The sequence below is a fragment of the Dermacentor albipictus genome, chromosome 7 (genome assembly GCF_038994185.2).
Source record: "Dermacentor albipictus isolate Rhodes 1998 colony chromosome 7, USDA_Dalb.pri_finalv2, whole genome shotgun sequence".
Taxonomy (NCBI): Eukaryota; Metazoa; Arthropoda; class Arachnida; order Ixodida; family Ixodidae; genus Dermacentor; species Dermacentor albipictus.
Genome location: NC_091827.1, coordinates 22,704,340 through 22,724,939, shown reverse-complemented (window position 1 = coordinate 22,724,939; position 20,600 = coordinate 22,704,340). Strand labels below are relative to the sequence as shown.

General features: G+C 42.5%; 1 protein-coding gene and 1 long non-coding RNA gene across 2 annotated transcripts in view; both read left to right on the top strand.

The window, feature by feature from the left end:
• Positions 1-20,600, top strand: part of LOC135915668 (uncharacterized) — a 381,759-nt gene that overhangs the window by 267,479 nt on the left and 93,680 nt on the right. The window lies entirely within an intron of this gene.
• On the top strand, positions 5,619-19,058 carry LOC139047742 (uncharacterized). Its single transcript, XR_011507344.1, has 4 exons — positions 5,619-5,775; positions 7,271-7,312; positions 10,408-10,612; positions 13,289-19,058. It is a non-coding gene; the product is annotated as an uncharacterized lncRNA (long non-coding RNA).

Below are 20,600 nucleotides of genomic sequence, written 5' to 3'. Positions count from 1 at the left end.
GTCATGGCCAAATCAAGACTGACTCTTTTGAGATGCCTCTCGCAACCCCGATTGGAGCTGTTGGGAGCCCTTGTTGGTGCGCCGCTATGCCATTACGTAACCAAGACCTTGGATCTGAAGAACGTTGCTACTACCCTCTGAACTGACTCTTCCGTAGCTATGTACTGGATCAAGGGAAACGCTGCCAGATTGAAGCCTTTCGTAGCAAATCGAGTCTCAGGATTGCAAGCTCTGACAGATCTCAAGGATTGCAAACACTGCCTAAGTTCAGACAGCCCCGCTGACCTAATCACCCGAGGCATTCTCCCATCAGCCCTGCGGGAAAGCGAGTTGTGTTGGAGAGGACCCCGTTGGCTTCAGGAGGATGACACGCATTGGCCAACAATAAGGACCCGAGCTCGAACGTTGGGGAGTGCCAAATGAAAGAGCGAAAGGTGACGGTGATGCCCATAGTATCCTCGTCATCCATGGCAATTCTCAATGTTGAGAATTATAGTTCATTCAGCAGAGTCGTGCGAGTAACCGCGTGGGTCCGCCACTTTGTCGACAACTGCCACAACAAAGAAGGAAAGACAATCGTCCCATTAGGAGCTGAAGAAGTGATCCGCGTCGAAAGATACTGGTTGGCTAAAACTTTAAGAGATGCGTCCAGCGATGACCTTTCAAACCTGAATAATCGAAGACCTCTGCCAAGAGTTCCTTTGTTTTACCTTTTATCCCGTACTTCGACAAAGAGAGCCTCATGCCAGTTGGTGCACGCTTGCAATTCAGTGATAACAACGAAGAGACTTAGCATCCCGTCGTTCTCCGTCGCAATCACCCCCTCACGTGACTGCTCATACGGAAGGAACACTTGAGAATGCTGCACACGGATGTACGCGAGACTCTAGCACAGCTGCGAGAATCGTCTTGAATTATCAGACCGTAAAGAAAGTTATAAAGCAGTGCCTCGTCTGTCAGAAAGTTGCCCTCCAGCTACGCAACCAGTAGCACCACTTCCAGCTGACAGAATATCAAAAGGAAACACGTTCGGCATCGTGGGCATCGATTTTGCAGGGCCCTTCATCGTCAACAGTGACGCGACAACAAAAGATGCTACATCGCTATTTTGACCTGTGCTGTGACACTAGCCGTCCACCTTGAGCTCGTCAGCGACCTGTCGGCTACAGCCTTCCTCTTGGCCTTTAAACGCTTTGTGGCACGCCGTGGAACCTCCTCGACGGTCGGACAACGCGCTCACATTCAAACATGCAGCATGGGATCTAAAGGCCATGTTCGCGCTCTTGCAACTCGAAGAATTGCAGTCATACTTCGCTGGAAACCAGATCAGATGGAAGTTTATTGTATAACGGGCAGCTTTCTGGGGCGGATTCTGGAAGTAGATGGTGTGATCTGTGAAAATAGCGTTGCGAAAGGTGTTAGGTCGGAGCAGCTTGAGTTTCGAACAACTGACCACCGTTCTTTATGAGATGGAGACGGTGATCAACTCACGCCCTTTGACTTTCATATATGATGATGCTCAAGAGCCAGAGCCACTGTCACCGGCGCACCTTCTTGTCGGAAGAAAGTTGACAACCCTTCCTCAACATCTGCTGCCGGACGAAATTCCTGGCGGTGGAATGCATCTCTCACGTCGCTGGAAGTACCGGACTGTCGTGGTCGATGGTTTCTGGCGACGGTGGCGGAAAGAGTACTTATTGGATCTTAGATCGACACATATGTACCGCCCAACGACATCGAGCTTTGCTGCTCCTGAGGGAACACCGCTTGAAACGCCACATGTGCAAGACCGCCAGAATTAAGGAAACATTTAAGGACAGAGACGGCAGGGCGTGGTGCCGCAAATTGTTATTAAGTGAAGGAACAGAGGTGAACTGACCGATACAGCTGCTGTATTCCTTAGAGATTGGGGAGCAATGAGCTCGATAATAGTTTGCGCATCCTGGGGAGATCGTTCTTGAGCCAAAGAATCCCCGCACTGGGGGCCGCCGATGATGTGGCGAGGAGGACTGCCCCACCTAAAACGGCACTATTGAGGTCACTGTGCCAGAAGCGCTGGACACTTGACACCCCTCAAACTGCGTGCAAAATATTGGCGGGCGCTTTCTTCGAACAGCAACCGACGGTGCGATGGCGTCTTTCAAGTTTGGAGGGGGTTGCTTGCACGTGCGGGGTTCAAGAAAGCCTATTCGGCACAATGTATGGCGACTTTCCCTTTCTCTCTACTCTCTCCCCTTTCCCGTACCTTCTAGTCAAAAATAAACGAGTCTTCTTGATGCACTCTAAGAGAACGGATGTCTGTCGTTTTTTCATCAGGTAAAAGTTCTTCGTCTTTTATTCGACCACCGAAGGCACCGTATGCTCTCGCTAAACTCTTGAAGTCACATTTTTTTTTTTAGGCAAATGGGACAGCGAAGATTCTGGGAAGGTCGAGGCTAGAAGCTGCACAGCGGTCTAGTGGTGCACGGCATCTTTGCATTGGGAGGCGAGTGGAAGCAGTCGGCGTACTTTGTCCCCATCGCAGATCTCTCTCAAGAAAGGGTCTGCTCAGCGATACCATGCAGAGCAGACGCCGGAGTAGGCCTCCCTAAATTTCCCACGCACTGGTGTCTGATGCGCAGCGGCAGACGTACGGCCCACTTTCTTTCCCCTGCTAGGCTCCCTATTGGCGGCGAGGGGTTACGGAGTCGCCATCTGTCGGAAGCGCCTCCCTTGCGTAGTACGAGGGATCGCGCGGCGCGCTCCTCATAGGTTTCGCAAACGGCGCTCAATAAGAACACCACGCGGCAGCCCTTCTGGACATTTATGTGGGTACTCTCAAAACGAGGGAAGTTTTTCCCTTATGAAAATGACTGTTGAAATGTTGTTGGCATATTGTTGACGAACTGTTGACTCAATAGCCTTTCAACAATACCTCAACAATTATTGAAACCATTGAGCAATAATTCAACAGTAAAGTTGTGGGCAGTTCACAACAAAAAAGTCGTTGACTAAATTCTGTTGGTATAGTGTTGAATAGTATTGAGTATTATTGAGCCATTGTTGAGTAGTTTTCAACACTAAAGTCGTTGACTAAATTCTCTTGATATATTGTTGAATAGTATTGAGTAATATTGAGCCATTGTTGAGTAATTTCCAACAATAAAGTAGTTGACTAAATTCTGTTGATATATTGTTGAATAGTATTGAGTATTATTGAGCCAATGTTGAGTAATTTTCAACAATAAAGTCATTGACTAAATTCTCTTGACAGATTGTTGAAAAGTATTGAGTATTGAACCATTGTTGAGTAGTTTCCAACAATAAAGTCGTTGACTAAATGCTGTTAACTTATTGTTGAATAACACTGAGTCACGAGCAATATTGAGTTTCGAAGTACACGTGAAAAACACACGCACATATGTATGTGTGCGTCTTTTGCACATATATGTTGCTTTACTGATCACTTGATCACCATTGCATAAATACAGGGTGTTGTTTCACGTTACTTGAACCATAGACGTATATACACGTGTTTCAGCCAACTTTACGCAGAGTTTAAAGATATGCCGATGCACCATAAGACGATACGACCAAATGCATGTTGCTCACTCTTGCACGTGTCACGCTATTCTTGTATGTTTCCGAAGTAGTTAAGTAGTCAAGAAAATTATATAGCCATTCTGAATGAACAAAGTTAGGCGAAAAATTCCAATTTGAAAGTTCTAGAGCACTTTGCAAAACGTCCGATTAGGCAATTTCTAACTTTCTATCTATTAAGTGTTAGTGTTTTTCAGCTTAGTGCGGTTGCCCGAGAAATACAAAAAATATCATCTGACATACCCGCTTGCGCGCCGTGCTTGCAGTGCTCCCAAACGAGCATACCATCGAGCAGAGTGTGTTGCCGCTTCAAAGGCGACAGGGCAGTGACGAAGGCGTTGGCTGTAGTATTGACGCCAGCGACGTGCTTCCCTCGCTGCGGTTCATGATGGCGATAAGCAGACGGGTGTTCACACCGGTTAAATGGCATGTTTTCGTTTGTGCGCAGAAGGCTTAGGAGCAGTGCAATCACGACTCGCAGGCGGGCATGTCACGTGGTGCTTTTTGTATTTCGCGAGCATGCGCAGTAAGCTGAAAAACACTAATACTTAACAGATAAAAAGACAGAAACTGTTTATTCGGACGTGTTGCCAACTGCTCTGCAACTTTCTAATTGGAATTTCTTCGCAACTTCCTTGCTTCAGAAGTTGGTTAATTGTCCTTGACTAATTAGCTAATTAAACAATATATAGAAATAGCGCGACACGCTACTTACCAAAGGGAGCAACATGCATTTAGTCGCGTCGTCATAGAGGGCATAAAGTTTACACTCGGCCTAAAGTTAGCAGAAACACCCTGCATATCTCTCTCTCTCTCTCTCTATGTGTATATATATATATATATATATATATATATATATATATATATATATATATATATATATATATATATATATATATATATAGTTTGAGAAGACAAACGGCGCTACAAGCAGTGATAAACAACCGATGATTGGACGCATCCTGCATTTCTATCGGCGTCCATTATAAGGGGCCAGTGCCCTGGCTGAGTGTTAGGAAACGGCATTGCATGCCTCCATGTTAAATATGGTCAAGGTGGCGGGGAACGTTAACAAAATTCAAATCTGGGGTTTGACGGGCCAAAACCACGCTTTGATTATGAGCCGCACCGTAGTAAGAAACTCCATATTTATTTTGACTATCTAGGGTCCTTTAACCTGCACCACATTTGGTGCAGGTTAAACGCACAGTACGCGGGCGTTTTTGCATTTCAGCCCCATCGAAATGCAGCCGCCGCCGCCGGCATTAGATTCCAAGCACTCGGGTTAGTAGCGCAACACCTCAGCCGCTATGCCACCACGGCGGGTGCGGCGGAGAAAGGAGTGAACATCGTTTCTACAGAGTAATTTCGCTTAGATGTTACCCGTTAGCGCGCTACAGAACGAAACGAAAAGCTTGGCGGATATGTACAACATGGTGCTCATATTTCACATGGAGGCCAAATTCTTTTCTGTGACCTAGACGGGGTGCTGGCGAATGTGTTGGGAATCTGCTCGGCCACCAAGCACAACCTGCGCTGCTATACGTTCTCTGTGACAACTCGCGCAGCGCAGAAGCACACGCACAAATGTTTAAAGAATGGGACGACAGACCGCCTGCAGTTTGCCATGACATCGAAATAAGAAGCACAAACAGCGACGTTTCTGTAATTTTGTGGTCAATAGTTCAGTTCGCATGGTTGCGGCACGCATTACTTTTTTTTTTTTTTAATATAAACGACGAAAACTGTGCGCGCAAACATTAGCACGGCGTTTGCGACGTTTGAATTTGGCGCCTTTTCCCGCGCATGCCATTAGCTCCGGCCGGTGCACTGCGTTACTGCGCCAAAGAAAGTAGTTCATCAAAGAAGCGAAGCAAAAAACTTTCATACACTTGAAAATCGCAACAATTGTTCAGTATTAACATGAAATTACAAAATTTGTTATCAAATGGTACAATTTATGATAATATAAGCCTGTATTTGTATGAGTGTACACGTATAATTGCGCGTTTGGGCTGTTCATGCTTGGCACATTTCGCCGGCGGCACGCTGTTTGCTTGAGAGCTTCCTGCGTTTTCTGCGTCCTTTGTGTGCTTCGCTGTGACATCTTTGGAATATTCCTGCGTGCTGCTCGCTTTTTATGGGCTTGTTGCCTCGAAGAGCGCCATGATCGCCTCGGACTCAGCGACATTAAGGGTGAGTTGAGTGTTTCGAATTCCCCTTGTTGAACGGAGCGCGGAAATGATTTCAGCGCTTGTGCGTGTCTTCCGCGCGCCTCTTTTCTAGTTTTCATTCCTAGTACTATCCTTCCGTTGCCAGAATTGGTTGTACAGCACTAGATTCGTGGTATATAACATGGAGCTTTGTCCTGGTTTAACTTTACACTCCGCTTGTGGTGACGTAAGGCAGCTATGTGGTGCCAGCTAAAACAGGGCATGTTGTGCGCCATGATTTCTGATACGGTATTCGAGCACCGATTGAGTTAGCCTTATTAATGAGCGCAAAACAATGCGACGTGAAACCATCCGATCTGTACTGTAATCGGAAGATATTTCGTTTGCGCCACGCTAGTACAAGACGTGGGAGCGAGCTTGTAGCGGCGTGGGGTGGTGGGATCGGCGAAAGTGTATTCTGTTGCGCTGAATTCCCTTCAGGAACGAGTGACTAGGCTGCTATCTGACACGCCGTGCGGCCGATGTTCGCGCGATCGGAAAACACAGAGGAGGCTGTCGCGCAATAATAATAAAGAAATTGAAGGGTGTACATGTGATTCTATGCGATACGTGAGATACAATAGAGGGGGATGCCACAAAGTGCTGCGAAATCATCGAGTTATACGCCTTGCCAACCGCGTGTGTTTTGTTTTCCACCAGTTCGCGCGCATTCAGCTTTCTTTTTTCATCTTCGTTCGACGCCATCGAGTGCTTCGCCCCAAACGGCTTCGCGTAGGCGCTCTTAGCATTCACGGGAAGGCAGATTTCATGGCACTCCAGGTCCTACAACATTCAAAATAATGTAATTTCGTGAAATTGCAGCTTTTCGCACTTCAGTAAGTGATTGATTTAACAAAATTTTAAAATCAGTAGAGGAACGAGATGCCTGGCATATCTGCCTTGTCGTCCCACTGAGTTTCGAGGCGGCATGTATACGTTATCGGCAACATAAACATCAATAATTAGCATTGTTTCTTGTGACCATAGAAGTAGCTAGTTATGTCGAAAAGCTATTTTTGCTTTGAATCCGAGCACTAAATAGTGAACAGATTGAAAGGGGAGCGCATAATTGTGAACTAAATGACAACGCTTTGCCACAAGCTTGGAATAATGCATTGTCGAAAGAGCAGTTCTGTGAAATTCTTTCTTTGAGAGTAAGCAAAACTTCAGTAGCATCAGGTAGACGGGGAGTAAAAGAATGCAACACTGTGGTTTTATACGAAGGAGCATCCTTTAATATGTGGCCATAACAGTTCAGTAGATGCATGGAAATAATTTTTAAAACAATAGAGGAATGTGAAATAAATTATTTGACAAGCTCACACTGCCATTGGCAAGAGCGGCCACACTTTAGTGTATTCAATGACTAGTCATTTGTATCCATCTATTTATGTCAGCCTAATGGTCCATGTAGCTCTTTTGATTGTTGATTATGCTGCATTGTGGCTTCACATTTTAATACTGACATCTTTTTTCAGGTTCAAAATGAGCTGAGAGACACCCAAGCTGGAATGCTAAAGGTGAATTCTTCGGCCATCCATTCTGTAACGTCACCATGATCAAATACAGTGATGCCGTGAAAATGTATTGCAGGAAGCAGAAAAAACAACATTGCTGATGCAACTGCAAGGCATTTGCTCCAGTGATCAATTGGTGCAGAGTGCCTTCATTAGGAGACATGGTGCCTTTAAGCACTCAGCTGAAAGACTGCAACTGCACCGGGACTGGGAGTGAATTTCAGTGTCACTTGCGAACATATTAAAGATAGAATGTGCCTTCTTCAGGGTATATGCCTGATATGAGAGGGGTGTTCAGAAACAGTGTGGACATTAGTGGTCTACGTGAGTGCACATCTTCGTAGTTTTACCTATGTCATGCAGCAGTGCACTGCTAGAGGTATCAAACCAGAGCAGCAGCACCCTTTGAGAAAGTTGGCTGAAGAACGAGCAGTGATCAAAGCTTTCTGCATTTCAAGGGCCAAATTCCAAAAAGATTGATGCCGAGCTGGACGGTGTGAAGTGCCGGTCACCACATACTGTAGCCAGCATGGCATGAATCTCCTTGGCATTATGCCTCGTTAGGATACAGAAATTGCATCACTGCTCATAAAAAAAAATTGGAAATTAGGAGGTTGAGGGGAAGTGGCAGGGCTCCCCTCTGGAGCAGCCAGTGCATGTCCATTGCTATACTGATAATCCTACCTTAATGAGAACCAGTGATGCATGTTAACCTATTACGCAGCTAAGTGCATTCCTTGTTTTGTATTAAGGGGACACTAATTACACCTTAAATGAATTTAAAATAAAGCATCGTTTTAAATATCTACTTCTGTAAATTTCTTGGTAATTGCTTGATTATTAGAGAAAATAAAGCTCAACGTTCAATTTTCTGAGTATCGCCCCAAAATCTTCGTGCTGACATCTCGTTGTCACATCGTGGATTTCAAGTATTTTTACAAACTTGGGTTGTATTGTTTCAGTAAAAGTTCCTGGCGGTTTTTATTTTAAGTTTTTGGAATACAGTGAAGAACATCTTTATTTGTAAAAAAAATTGCTGCACCTGAACAGACATCAAAATCCATGACGTCACAGCAAGCGGGTGTGGTAACTTCAAGGCAGCACTGCCACCAATCTTTCCTCTTGCTGCTTTTACAATTTACTCAGCCTCTTGTCATGGTACGAGTGAATCTCTTGAATTGTAGGAAGGTCACTTACAGATACATCTAAAATAATTTTTCTCTTTAGTGCTTTCTTGCCATAGTTGCTTAGGGGTGTTGGCACAGCGCCACTAAGCATGAGGTCACATGATCAAACAACCGCATTTTGATGGAGGTGAAATACAAAACTGCCCATGTACCTTGCAGCCTGATTTGGTAAAAATTAATCCAGAGTTCCCCACTATGGCGTGCCTAAAGCCTGTTTCACATGCAAGCGAAAATGCTTGCAAATCCTGCCGCCGCGCCGCATAAATCAGTTTCAAGCGGCGGTGGGAGCGGCAAGGTTCGGGCAAGTTGGAATTTCATCGCTGCGGCAGAGCGGCAGCACTGCTTCCGAACGGCCTACCTCGACACGCGACCAGCGGAGGATTAGTGCTGGAAAGCCTGCGCATAGGACGATGTTTATTTACTTGGTACGCGTGGTACAGGCAACATGCCAAGAGAGCTTTTCAACGAATTGTTAAATTGCTAAGCGCAGGATATGTATTTATAAAATAAATATTTGAGAGGCAGGGACAAAGCAATGTTTATGTTGGTAGTCGCAAACTACCGAAACTGGCTGAAAGTCCTGTGTTTTATGCCAGCAACATTGCTATTCGCAGCAGCGGAAAATGGGCGGCGGCAATGCATATGAAACGAAACTTTGCGATAAGCTTTGCAGCGCCGCATCGCTGTTCGCTCCAGTCGCTGAATCGCTTGCATGTGAAACAAGCTTAAACATCAGATTGTCGTTTTGGCACTTAAAATGCCAAAATTTAACTAATTTAATTTTACTTTAGTGCTCCTTTAAGCGGTAGAATTCATGATCTCTGCAAAAACTCATGCTCAAAGTATTTTCCGTAAAGATTAAATAAACAGTAGATATAAGTGTCTATTTATATTTTGAATTCTGTGATACGTGATGACTATTAGTGGTACAACGAGACAGAATTGTAATACAATGTGTGACGGCATGATGATGCACATCGAGGAAATGACCGAGTCTCCCTAGAGGTCCCTGACATGGACATCAACTGACTGTCCACAAACTTCTGAGTTCACTCCGTGATCTTGTGCAGCCTGTGCTTTGCGAGTAGATTAATTTAATTGAGGTTTAATTTAATTAAATTAATTTACTGTCCTTGCGGCTTATGTACATTTCATACAGTAGAGCACAGCAAGCGAACGTGATGTGTAGTGGTTCTCTTAGTAATGATCGACAATCATGTCCCACTTCGAGCTCCTAATGCTGCTTGCCAACACAAGCAGCAGCATCTGCTCAAGATAGCGTGAAAGAGATTCATTGAAAAGTGGCATATGCCTAGGGTCGCATACCCAGTCACCCAAGCTGTTCCAACGGTTGGTATTGAACTCTTCCCTCAACATAGCAGCCCAATCTCCCCATGGCTACATATTCACACAAATGGATGGGACAATCGAGACAAACACCTGAAAATATGAAGTATCCCAAGAATGGTAATCACAATAAATAGTACTAGATGTGCATTAGCGCAAGCTCTTGGGCCAGTGGGTGCATGATGAACTTGAAAAGGGGGGGTACCAGCAAAACAAAGGACGCGCACACATGGAAAAGGCGTTAGACAGGGACGAACGCTGGTCTGTCCCAATGTCCGTCCATGTCTAATGCCGTTTCCTTGTGTGCGTGTCATTTGTGTTTCGCTGGTGCTCCCCTTTTTCAAGTACTAGATGTTTGGATACTTTGGTTTATTTTTCTTGTTTGTGCTGGATTGTTTTTCTGAAACATGGGGCATCCAGACAGCATCAGAAGCTTGTAAGAAGTCAAGTTTAGCATTCTAGATTTGCAATAGGTACTTTTGTAATTTATTTGCAGTAGGGCTGTTGTGTGAATGTACTTGAAAGGCTTAAAACTGTTTTGCTAACATTTACTTAAACATGCAGGTTCACATATGCTGTAAGAGTACACATTGAGAAGGTTATCCTGGCCCAGCTTACCATGGCCTGCCATGGTGGACCAGGAAAGTTTGCAACGGCCTTGCTTCACCATGTGTTCACAGAGGAGGAGCTCATGGGCCATTTGGGCTTTGGAAATAACACCAAGGGGCAACAGAGGCTCTTGACCCCATCAGGGTCAGTGCTGTTATAGGCAAGTACCATATATCCTTTCCGGTTGCATTTTTACATTCACATTTCTTTTCTAAATTTATGAACTTGCCATTGGCATAACAAACGACTTTCATGTAGCCTGTGTGTGCAGTTGTGTGATACAATAGCCTACCATTTGGAATGACTGTTCATATGATCTTAAGTGCCTAATGCCGCCATACTCAAATGCTTCCAAATTTAAAAGCTGCCTTCACTGCCGAAAGTTTTTAGCATCTCCACCAAATAAAATGAGCTGCATTTGTGCATTAGCAGTGCTACTGGGCTGTCATTGCAAGGAATAGTTGTCTGTGAAGCATGCTCCAAATCTGTTGGCATGGAGGACATGGTTAAGTAGCCTGAAAGTGTTAATACACGAATTGCAGAGAAGCTATGCTCAAGTGTGGTTACTGCTCAGCTCGAGCAGGAGCATGTTCACCAAATTGCAGAAATCAAAACAAAACAGCTCTCCATGTTCTGAGATGTGAAACAGTAGTTTCACCAATTTTAACAGACCACATCAAATCAAAGTTGCTCCTATCTTGAAGCAGGTCCATGTGATCCGAGACAGCAACCTTTCAGCGGAGGGAACCTGAGTGTTGTGGCAATTTTCTTTTGGTAGTTTCAATCAAAGAAACAACAGGGACAGAGTTTCCAGCTTCACAGTCAACAGTACTATGTTTAGTGGATGCTTACTTATTCTAAGCACCTAACCTATGACTCGTATTTATTAACATGCACTTTATCACTTTGTATTCTAAGATATGAAAAAAATATTTATGTGGCTTTTCCCCATATACTTCAATAAATGGAGAATAGGCTCTTGGGGCCTAATGTATAAAGCTTCTTACAGACCATCGGACATGTCCACTACTCCCATTCTGAAATTGTTAGAATTGTTTCCTGCTTCCTTACTTCACCTACCTGTTAACATGGTTATGAGCCATTGCCAAGTAGATTATGGGCTTAAATTTATCAAAAAGATGAATGGGCTTTTCTGTCGCTCTTGTTTAGCCCATTGAGGATCACATTTTGGGGAGAAATATGCCTCTAATTTAGGAGTTATATATCTTTTGTGGTGTGCACATACTCAAAACTTTCGACTTGAATAGTGTCCTATTCAATTTAGTCTTTGAATGGTCACTATTTGTAAATGTTGAGTATTATTCTAATATTTTGAAACACCAATAAAACATGAGATTTGAGCCAAAGTACGGTAAATTTTCACCTCCAACAACATAGACGTAAAACGTAAGAACTTGTAAGAATAGCAGACCAGGCTACGTTACTAAAGTAGCTGTACTTTAGAGGCTGTACAGCAATCATTCATGCTTACTGAAAAGTCCTGTGCATGTGAAGAAACATTTTGCTGCTCCATTTGTGCTTTTATAAACAGCTCTTCATAACATAACAATGACAGAAACTTGCTAACTTTAAGAATACTAGTATGTGAACCTCATCTTACATTAATTGTGATATCAGCTGTTCATTATTCAGAAGCAATCCAATATTTGATTTGCTTCTGGCATTATTCGGTTCAGTCTCAAAAATCACTTTTCGCGCATCCTTAATATTGTTATTGCAGATTTAAGTTCTTCAGGGCGACTTTCCGAGAAAATAAACTGGTAAATAATTTTTTAAAATAACAATAAAGTGGCAATACCATTTCAGTATTTGCAGTTTTACATGTTTTATTTTTTTATGCAGGATAAAGCAGCATAATTTTTTCTGTAATGAAACTTACGAAAACTTGTGGCAGCACTCCCAAATTAGTGCAATGACAGACACCAAGGAGCTAAGTGAAAAATCAGTTTGGGAGAAACCCAAGGAGTGACAGCACTATAAGAATATTTTCTAGAAGTCTCAGAACGTTGCAGCACCTCCAGTGGGAGGCTAGGCAACACTTTGTTCTGAAAAGGCAAATTTTTTCAGAACGTTCCATCACAGTGACAGATGTATGGCAGTGAACCCTAAAAGGGTTAAAGAAGTCAGTCCTATGGCATATTGCTCTTAAAAGACAGCATTTCTTCGTATCTATCACATTCTGCATGTGTCATGCTAAGCAGTTTGGCGCACAACTACACGGAATCCTCATTATAACAGTAATTCAGTCGTTGAGGCAGAAAACATACTTCGCTGTAAGCAGTGTCTTCTTTAATGTAGAAAGTCCTAAGTCATTGTAAGGCGAGAAGTACGTTCCGATTGCATGTGAACTCAGGAAACCTAACATCAAATGAAGCTACACTCAATTCTAGTGACATGACACTATTGTATTTGGAGCATGGAAAAGCACAGTGAAGTGCTGCACATTTTAATTATGAAACTTACAAGAAATAATTTTTGTTGTCAGTTCAGGTTTATTTATGAACGACATGAATTTTTTTCACCATTTTGTTTCTCGGCAAGCAAAGTTCACATCTTTGACATTGAAGATATTCATAAAGTTATATTGCTACAGTGTTTTGTTCCTCTTTGCCCTTTCCTGCATTTGACACTTAGTGGAGTCCTGTGCCACACTAAATAAATTTAAATGGTCATGCTGTAAAGCTGTACCCATGGAAAATTGGAATAAAGCAACACAAATACATAAATCAATTTCATTGTAACTAGGGCATATTGCATGCCATTCTTTTGCATGTGGAAGTTGCTTTTTAAAACTTGTTCTGGCTTGTTTTTGCAGGCTTCACGCGTCGCAAATTTCCTGGTACCAACATGCCCTATGTAAAGAACTCTGGCCTCGCTTCTCGCATGGGACCCTGCCCCTGAAGCAACTACCCCTGCCCCTTCACCTCTGAAGAGCCCAAGTTGGACAGCTCAAACCAAAACACAAGTGTTGTGCTTTTGTAACTCTCGACATTTTTATGTTTTTGTTAGTCTCCTGAAGGCCCCAATTTGGATTTCTCAAATGAGCATACAAATGTTGTGCCTTCCTATGCCTTGACATTTTTATGTTAATTTTATTTATGTTAATTATGCTAGTCTCCTGAGAAGCCCACATTGGATTGCTCAATCCAGAATACAAGTGCTGCGCTTTGTTATAGTTCATTACATTTTTATGTTAGTTTTTGATATGGTTCCAGTAAGGATAGTGTTTCCTTATTAATATATTTTTTAAGTAGCTTAAGTCATTTCATGCCAAACCACCCAACAATTATCTCAAGAACTGTTCCATTATGGCAAACCATTTCAAGTTTGCTTGATTTTGAGTAGGTACAACGAGAAAATTTTTGAGAAAATTTGCTTTCATACATACTCTTAAGTAATTCCAGGGCAACCAACCAGCGTTTTTTTGGCCATCACAGATATAGTTGAAGCTCCGAACTCTTGCTCCCCATTTATTTTCCTTCACAAAAATTTTTTTGAATTTTGGCAAAACTTTATTGTTCTTGCCCAGCTAAGCTAGAAGCCAGATACACGTTTCTTCTGAAAGGGAAATTGTATGATCCAGATATTCAGGTGGTGTTCATGTCAAGAGACTGAAGTGGTGTGACTGCCAAAATTTGCAAAGTTTGAATTTTCTTCTAACGTAGGGAAATACAGAAGGCAAAAAATGAATATAAAATCAGACTGGTTGACTTGGGATAGCAGCAAAATATTTCAAGCCTTGGAGGTTCAGTTGATCAGCTAAAAAAACTGTAACGTTGAAATTTTTTGCAAGCTTCGTGTTGAAGGTAAAAAATTAGCTTTGGTGGTTGGCACAAAAGTATGTCACCCATCATTACACAGCCGTACATGTCTGCTATGCATGTGACAAGTAACAAAAAGTGATTATTCTTTAAGTGCGATAAGGTATTTTTTATAATGTTCCTTTGTGGATCACACATACAGCATAAATATAGCATAAATATATGAAGCCATGTCATCTAGCAAGGAAAGGTTGTTAATATAGTAGCCACAAGAACTACTCAACAAACTGACTTGCCTTTTTTATCATTACGAAGGCAGGTGACGTCAAGCGCTGCTGCTGCAGTCTCAGCTCGTATTTTTTTAACATGAACGCAAAAAGTGGTCGCCAATGGTGTCTGACCACATCAGACTGAACATGGCACATATGACTTTTATAGATGAGCATGTTCCAGCTCTGAAAGAGTGGTAGCAAACAACACCACAAGAATTTGTTCATACTCATGTAGGTTTTCAGTCTTAATTATGAAGGTGTTTTCTACTTGCATCATCATTGGGCTTCAGGGAGCAGGGCACAAAGTGTCCTGCTCCCTCTATGTTGCATTGCAATGCGACATGCCCTTTAGGATGCTTTGTATGAACAATATCAGTGCTCTTTATAGATTTACTGTCTACATAATAGCTGATATTTCTTTTTCTAAACTGCATGAAACATATCTTTTAGCACTGCAGGATTCCCTCACATATTTATTACGTACGAGGTCTGTTAGAAAAGTATTCAACCTTTTTTTGCGAACACCTGATGAATATGAAACAAGCGCATTTTCATCAGCCGCCCTTGAACCTTTGTGCGCATGCATGAATTTTTTCCCACCCGCCAATAGCGTGAATTGCTGGGACGCAGCGTTTGAATGAGGTAGTACAGTGCTCTCGTCGGTTTTTTATTGCAAGGAAAATGGCAGAGTGACTGGAGCAGTGCTACTGCATCAAATTTTGACAGAAACTGGGCGACAGCCAAGTGGAAACCATCTGGAAGATTCAGAGTGCTTTCGGTGACTGTGCTATGAGCAGCACACAGATTAAGGAGTGGTACAACCAGTTTAAAGACGGCCACACATCGGTGGAAAGCGAGCCACGCTACAGTCGGCCATCAACATGCCGAAATGACCAGGTCATTGCCGAAGTGAACCCCGTGGTGATGCGGGACCGTCGTGTAACTATCCAAGAAATTGCGGAAGAGGTGGGCATCAGCACATTTTATCCACATTCCATTATCACCGAAGATTTGGCCATGAAGAGAGTTGCGCCAAAATTCGTTCACAAGCTGCTCATGGTGGAGCAAAAGCAACTTCGTGTTGAAGTCTCAGACATGCTGGATTCCACAAACAGTGACCCCAATTTCATGAACACCATAATCACTTGTGACAAGTCTTGGGTGTATGTTTACGACCTGGAAACCAAATCCCAGTCGTTACAGTGGAAGCATTCCACGTCGCCAACCAAAGACCGCTAAGTGTGCAGCAACGTCAAAGTGTTGCTGACTGCTTTCTTTGACTTCCGCAGTGTGGTACACCACGGATACACACCACAGGGTCAAACAATCACTAAAGACTACTACAGGGATGTCCTCCATGGCCTATGTGATGCTGTATGGAGCAAGATACCGAAGTTGTCAACAGGAAATTGGCACATCCATACGACAATGTTTTTCTCGCACTTGATTCAGACTTTTTTGGCGAAAAACCAGACTCCTGTAGTTCGACAGGCTCCTTGCTCTCCTGATATGGCGGCCTGCAACTTCTGGCTGTTTCCCAAAATCAAGGGGCCATTGAAACAAGCGTGATTTCAGACAAGAGAAGACATTATGGCTGCAACGACAGCTGAGCTAAAGTCCATTCGGAAAGAGGCCTTCTCGGAGTGCTTCTAACAATTGCAGCACCGCTGGGAGAAGTGGCTGGATTCCCAAGGAGACTACTTTGAGGGTGATTAGGTTCCCAACACTTCAGTTATGCCAGTTTTTTTTTCTTCAGCCAAAGGTCGGATACTCTTCTAACAGACCTCGTATTGATATTTTATGTGCAATGGCTGTATGGTTTACCTGGCCCACACCAAACACAAGCCTCGTTGCGTTAGAGCATGTGTCCCTTAGCAATAAAATGCAGACCCTAACACCGCTTCTCTGTCATCTGTGCATACGAAGCCAGCTTTGTCGTCTGCATTCCCGGCCAGCAAGCTGTGCGCACATCAGAGAAAAGTCGGTGCTTACAAAATTTCAAAAAAGAATTTCTCGCATTTAAAAATGCCTTTTTTAACTTCACACATGCATAGCAGACATGTAGAGCCATCCAATAATGTATCACATTTTTTCGCCAACTACGAAGGCTGTTTTTTCCTTGAGCATGAAGCTTCTTGCAAAAGATTAGAATTTTTTTTTTACAGGCGATCAGCTGAACCTTCAGAGCTTCATATATTTTTCTGCTATACTATGTCACCTGGGCTACCATTCTGTAATTAATTTCTGTCCTGTGAATTTTTTCTTACGAAAAAAAAACTAACGGATTGCAATTTGACTCATTTTTGCCGGTGCCAAAAGCAATTGAAGTATTCAAATATTTGAAAAATTGGCTATTTTGGCAGTTGCATCACTTCACCGTATTTCCACGCACACCATTTGAAGGCCTCGATCAATACAATGTGCATTTGAAAAAAAAGTATTTGAAGCATTTGAAAAAAAAATAAAAAGCTAGAGGACATTTGATGCCTCTAGCTCAGCTGAACAGGAAAACTAAACTGTCACCTAAAATGCTACAAAATATCTGGCAAAAATAAATAAAAGTGGGTAACGAGCTTTGAACTCTAGTAAACTTAAGGCAATGTTTCAGATATATGTGCGGTGTCAAAAAAATGCTTGTCGATTCGGCATGGAATTGCATACCACAGATGCAAGTGCATCTGTGCCATTTCCAGAGTTCAGTAAGAACGGCATTTTACATAACTTTGTAAAAATGGTTTATTGCTATCTAAAATACATGAGTAAAATTAATAGGTATAAGTCAGCTTAAATTTAATATGCAACGAAACATCTCCAGTAATGTCAATGATGTGCCTTTCATGTTTGCATAAAACCATATCTTCTGAATTCTTTCGTTATTTTTTGTGGCAGTGAATAAAATTGAAATGGAACTCGCACAAGGAGTAACTTTGCTGTATTCCAGCACATCACTAATAGCTGTCTTTGTTTCATATGAAAATCTGAAGCAGTTAATATGAATAAGTCGCTTGATATGGAATTACCTGCGCAGGAACGTTATCATGGCAGAAAACACAACTGGATCATGCAACAGCAATGCGGCATAATAAACTGCTCCCATAGGCATCACTTATTGTGATTGCCATGTTTCAAAAGTATGCAAGGTTTACTGAAATTGGCACACACCATTCAACCAACAAATAAGGATTGTACAGTGATCCTTTTTCAGTTTTACAGATATTTAAGTTGTCTGCCAGGTAGCATAATTCTTGTTCTTGAGCTGGATTATTCAGAGGTGGACATTACTAGCACAAGAAATGGAAACATTAAACTGATTGTCATAAATTTATTAATTCACTTATAGCATCACAACACATATTTCAGTTTGCAAATTGTAGCCAGTGAGTTTGCAAGACATTCACTTGAAATTAATTTCCAGGATGACACCAGTTTTGATATTTTTCCATAAATGTGAGAGAAATACATGGGCATTCCGGTTACTTTTGTGCTTCGATGCATAGCAGTGCATTTCTACAGCCAGTTTGATGGCATGTGTCTCGTTACTAGTGTCATTCTGGAAATTCATTCTAAGTGCATACACCTTGTAAAATTACCGGCTACAATTTGTAAAAACTTTATTAGGAACTGAGTTTTTGTTAATCAGCTGATTATGGTGTCTTGTTTCTCATGCAAGTAATGTTTGCCACTCTGTATCTAGAATTATGTTAGCTGCAACAGTCAGTCTTCAATAAGTTCCATAAAACTTAAAGATAACCACCCTGCATATCAGGTCTCAGTTGAGTGCTGTGGGCACAAGCAAATTGTGCCATGGTTATAGTACCACTGGCTACCTAATGGAGAAAGCAAGTACCTTTTTTGAGTGTTCTTATTTACAGTCATGTCAGTCTGCTTGTACATTTATTTATTTAGGCATTTATTTTTTAAAATTTATTTCTTTTGGGAAATGTGTTTTACTTGAGAACCACACTGACTACATCTTCAGTATTCAATTTTGTTATGGTGTCAAGCTGCAGGAAGTTTGTACTGCGCAATAGTTTTTAAGAAGTTTCTGATCTCAAACTATAAATGGTTGTACATTTACACAGATGTTTACAAATAAACAGTTCACCTAGAAAAATGGTTTTTGTCTGCATCAGTTCAGCACTCTTGATTTTTCGGAGGACCATTCACTCTGACAATTGAAAAAAGTGGCATAACAGTACTGCTAGCAGTTTTACAATATGGTTTATTACAGGCAATCTAGGAGCATGCTTTTGAGCCCAGGGTGACAGAGGTCTGCGGTACAAAATGCCTGTATTTAAATTTTATCCTTATCCTCTCACAGCAGACATACCACCGTGACATCAAAGGTAATTATATGCAACATAGCTAAGCAGTATTTTAAGGTAAGTGCAGGTTTAAACTGCTAAATACCCAGTGGGGCATAAAGGGCTTTCAACGTAATTTGTGTTGATGTTCAACAGATCTGCAACAATGCTTCCATGGGCTTTCAATATTGACGAACTACACATTTCAACAATACCTCCATGGGCTTTCAATTTTGAGGCTCAACACATCTGCAACAATGCTTCAATGGGCTGTCAACATTTACAAACAACACATTTCAACAATACCTCAATGGGCTTTCAATTTTAAGGCTCAACACATTTGCAACAATGCTTCAATGGGCTGTCAACATTGACAAACAACACATTTCAACAATACCTCAATGGGCTTTCAATTTTGAGCTTCAACAATGCTTCAATGGGCTTTCAACATTGACAAACAACACATTTCAACAATACCTCAATGGGCTTTCAACATTGACAAACAACACATCTTCAACACCGCTTCAATGGGCTTTCAAGAGTGAAATACACCATAGTTTCAACGATATGCCAACGATCTTTCAAATTGAGAGGCCACAATGATGTTTCGACAAAATGTCGCGGGCCAATTATCAACACTTGTCAACAATTTCCTCAATGATGTTTCAACAATTCGCCAATGATCTTTCAAGGTCATTTGTTGACGTTGACCAATGATATTTCAATAACCTTTCAACAATTTTTTTTGTAAGGGTTGACTGTCGATATAATAATCCTGGGCAAACTGAAAGCACGTAATCGTTTGCAGATGCTATCTCTTTACCGAATACGTATACAGTGAACGCCACTGCGAGCGGTCACCACGATGGAGTCTGCCGAACCGGCTTCTTGCGTGACAGGTTGGCAAACGCTGAGAGTGAACTATGTGAAATACGTTCTTATAGTGGGCTGTCTGTATAACCAAATGAGGCATAACAGAATGGAGCCTCAATCCAGCGAATTTCGCACGGTTTCGCAGCGACCGACTGCACGACTGCATGCATGTCCGCGCATGTTTTGCTTTCGCTGTGAGCGCGTTTTCGCACCATGCCGTGAGCTTTAGGCCGCAGCATATGAGCATTTGACAGTACACTAGCAGCCATTGTTGCGTGGACGCTATGAGAACTGTTGAAAAATAATTCCGTTATAGAGACTTCGACGCCTAGCTACGGCTACTGTGATGTGCCGTCGCGACGATTCAATCTTTTTTTGTCTTTTAAGTTCTTGGACATTTGAATATTATTTCTCAAGTTGCGTCGCACTGTATGTTTATCGGTCTTCTCAGCGTGCGATGTCCCTCTGCTTGTTTTTCGTAATCCATCTGCATTAATTCATAACACAAACATGACCATATGCCATGCCTTTCTTTAATGTGCGTCTTACCGCTCCCTTTCCGTTCCAGTTAACTTGCCAGTATCTATATTATCAACAAGTTCATAGACCAAACCGTCATGACATTAGCCGGGCAGCGGTTGTGGGCGAGCGTCTCAGTGCGCGTTTTCTGCTACTCACCGAACATCGCGCAGTCCCGGCGCCGTAGCAGAAATGTTCCTCGCGTCTGTGCTTGCTGCATACATGAGTTTAAGCCGATGGCTGTCTGCCGGCTATAAGTTTCGCCAGCCAAGCTTCACGCAGCTCCTTGCGCTGTGGCTACGTGTGAATAAGGCTGACACCGGGCTCCGTTGCGTACGTCCGGCACTGCGGCACCGAGCAGTAGTCTAATGCTGCACGCCTCCAAAGGCAGCCACTAC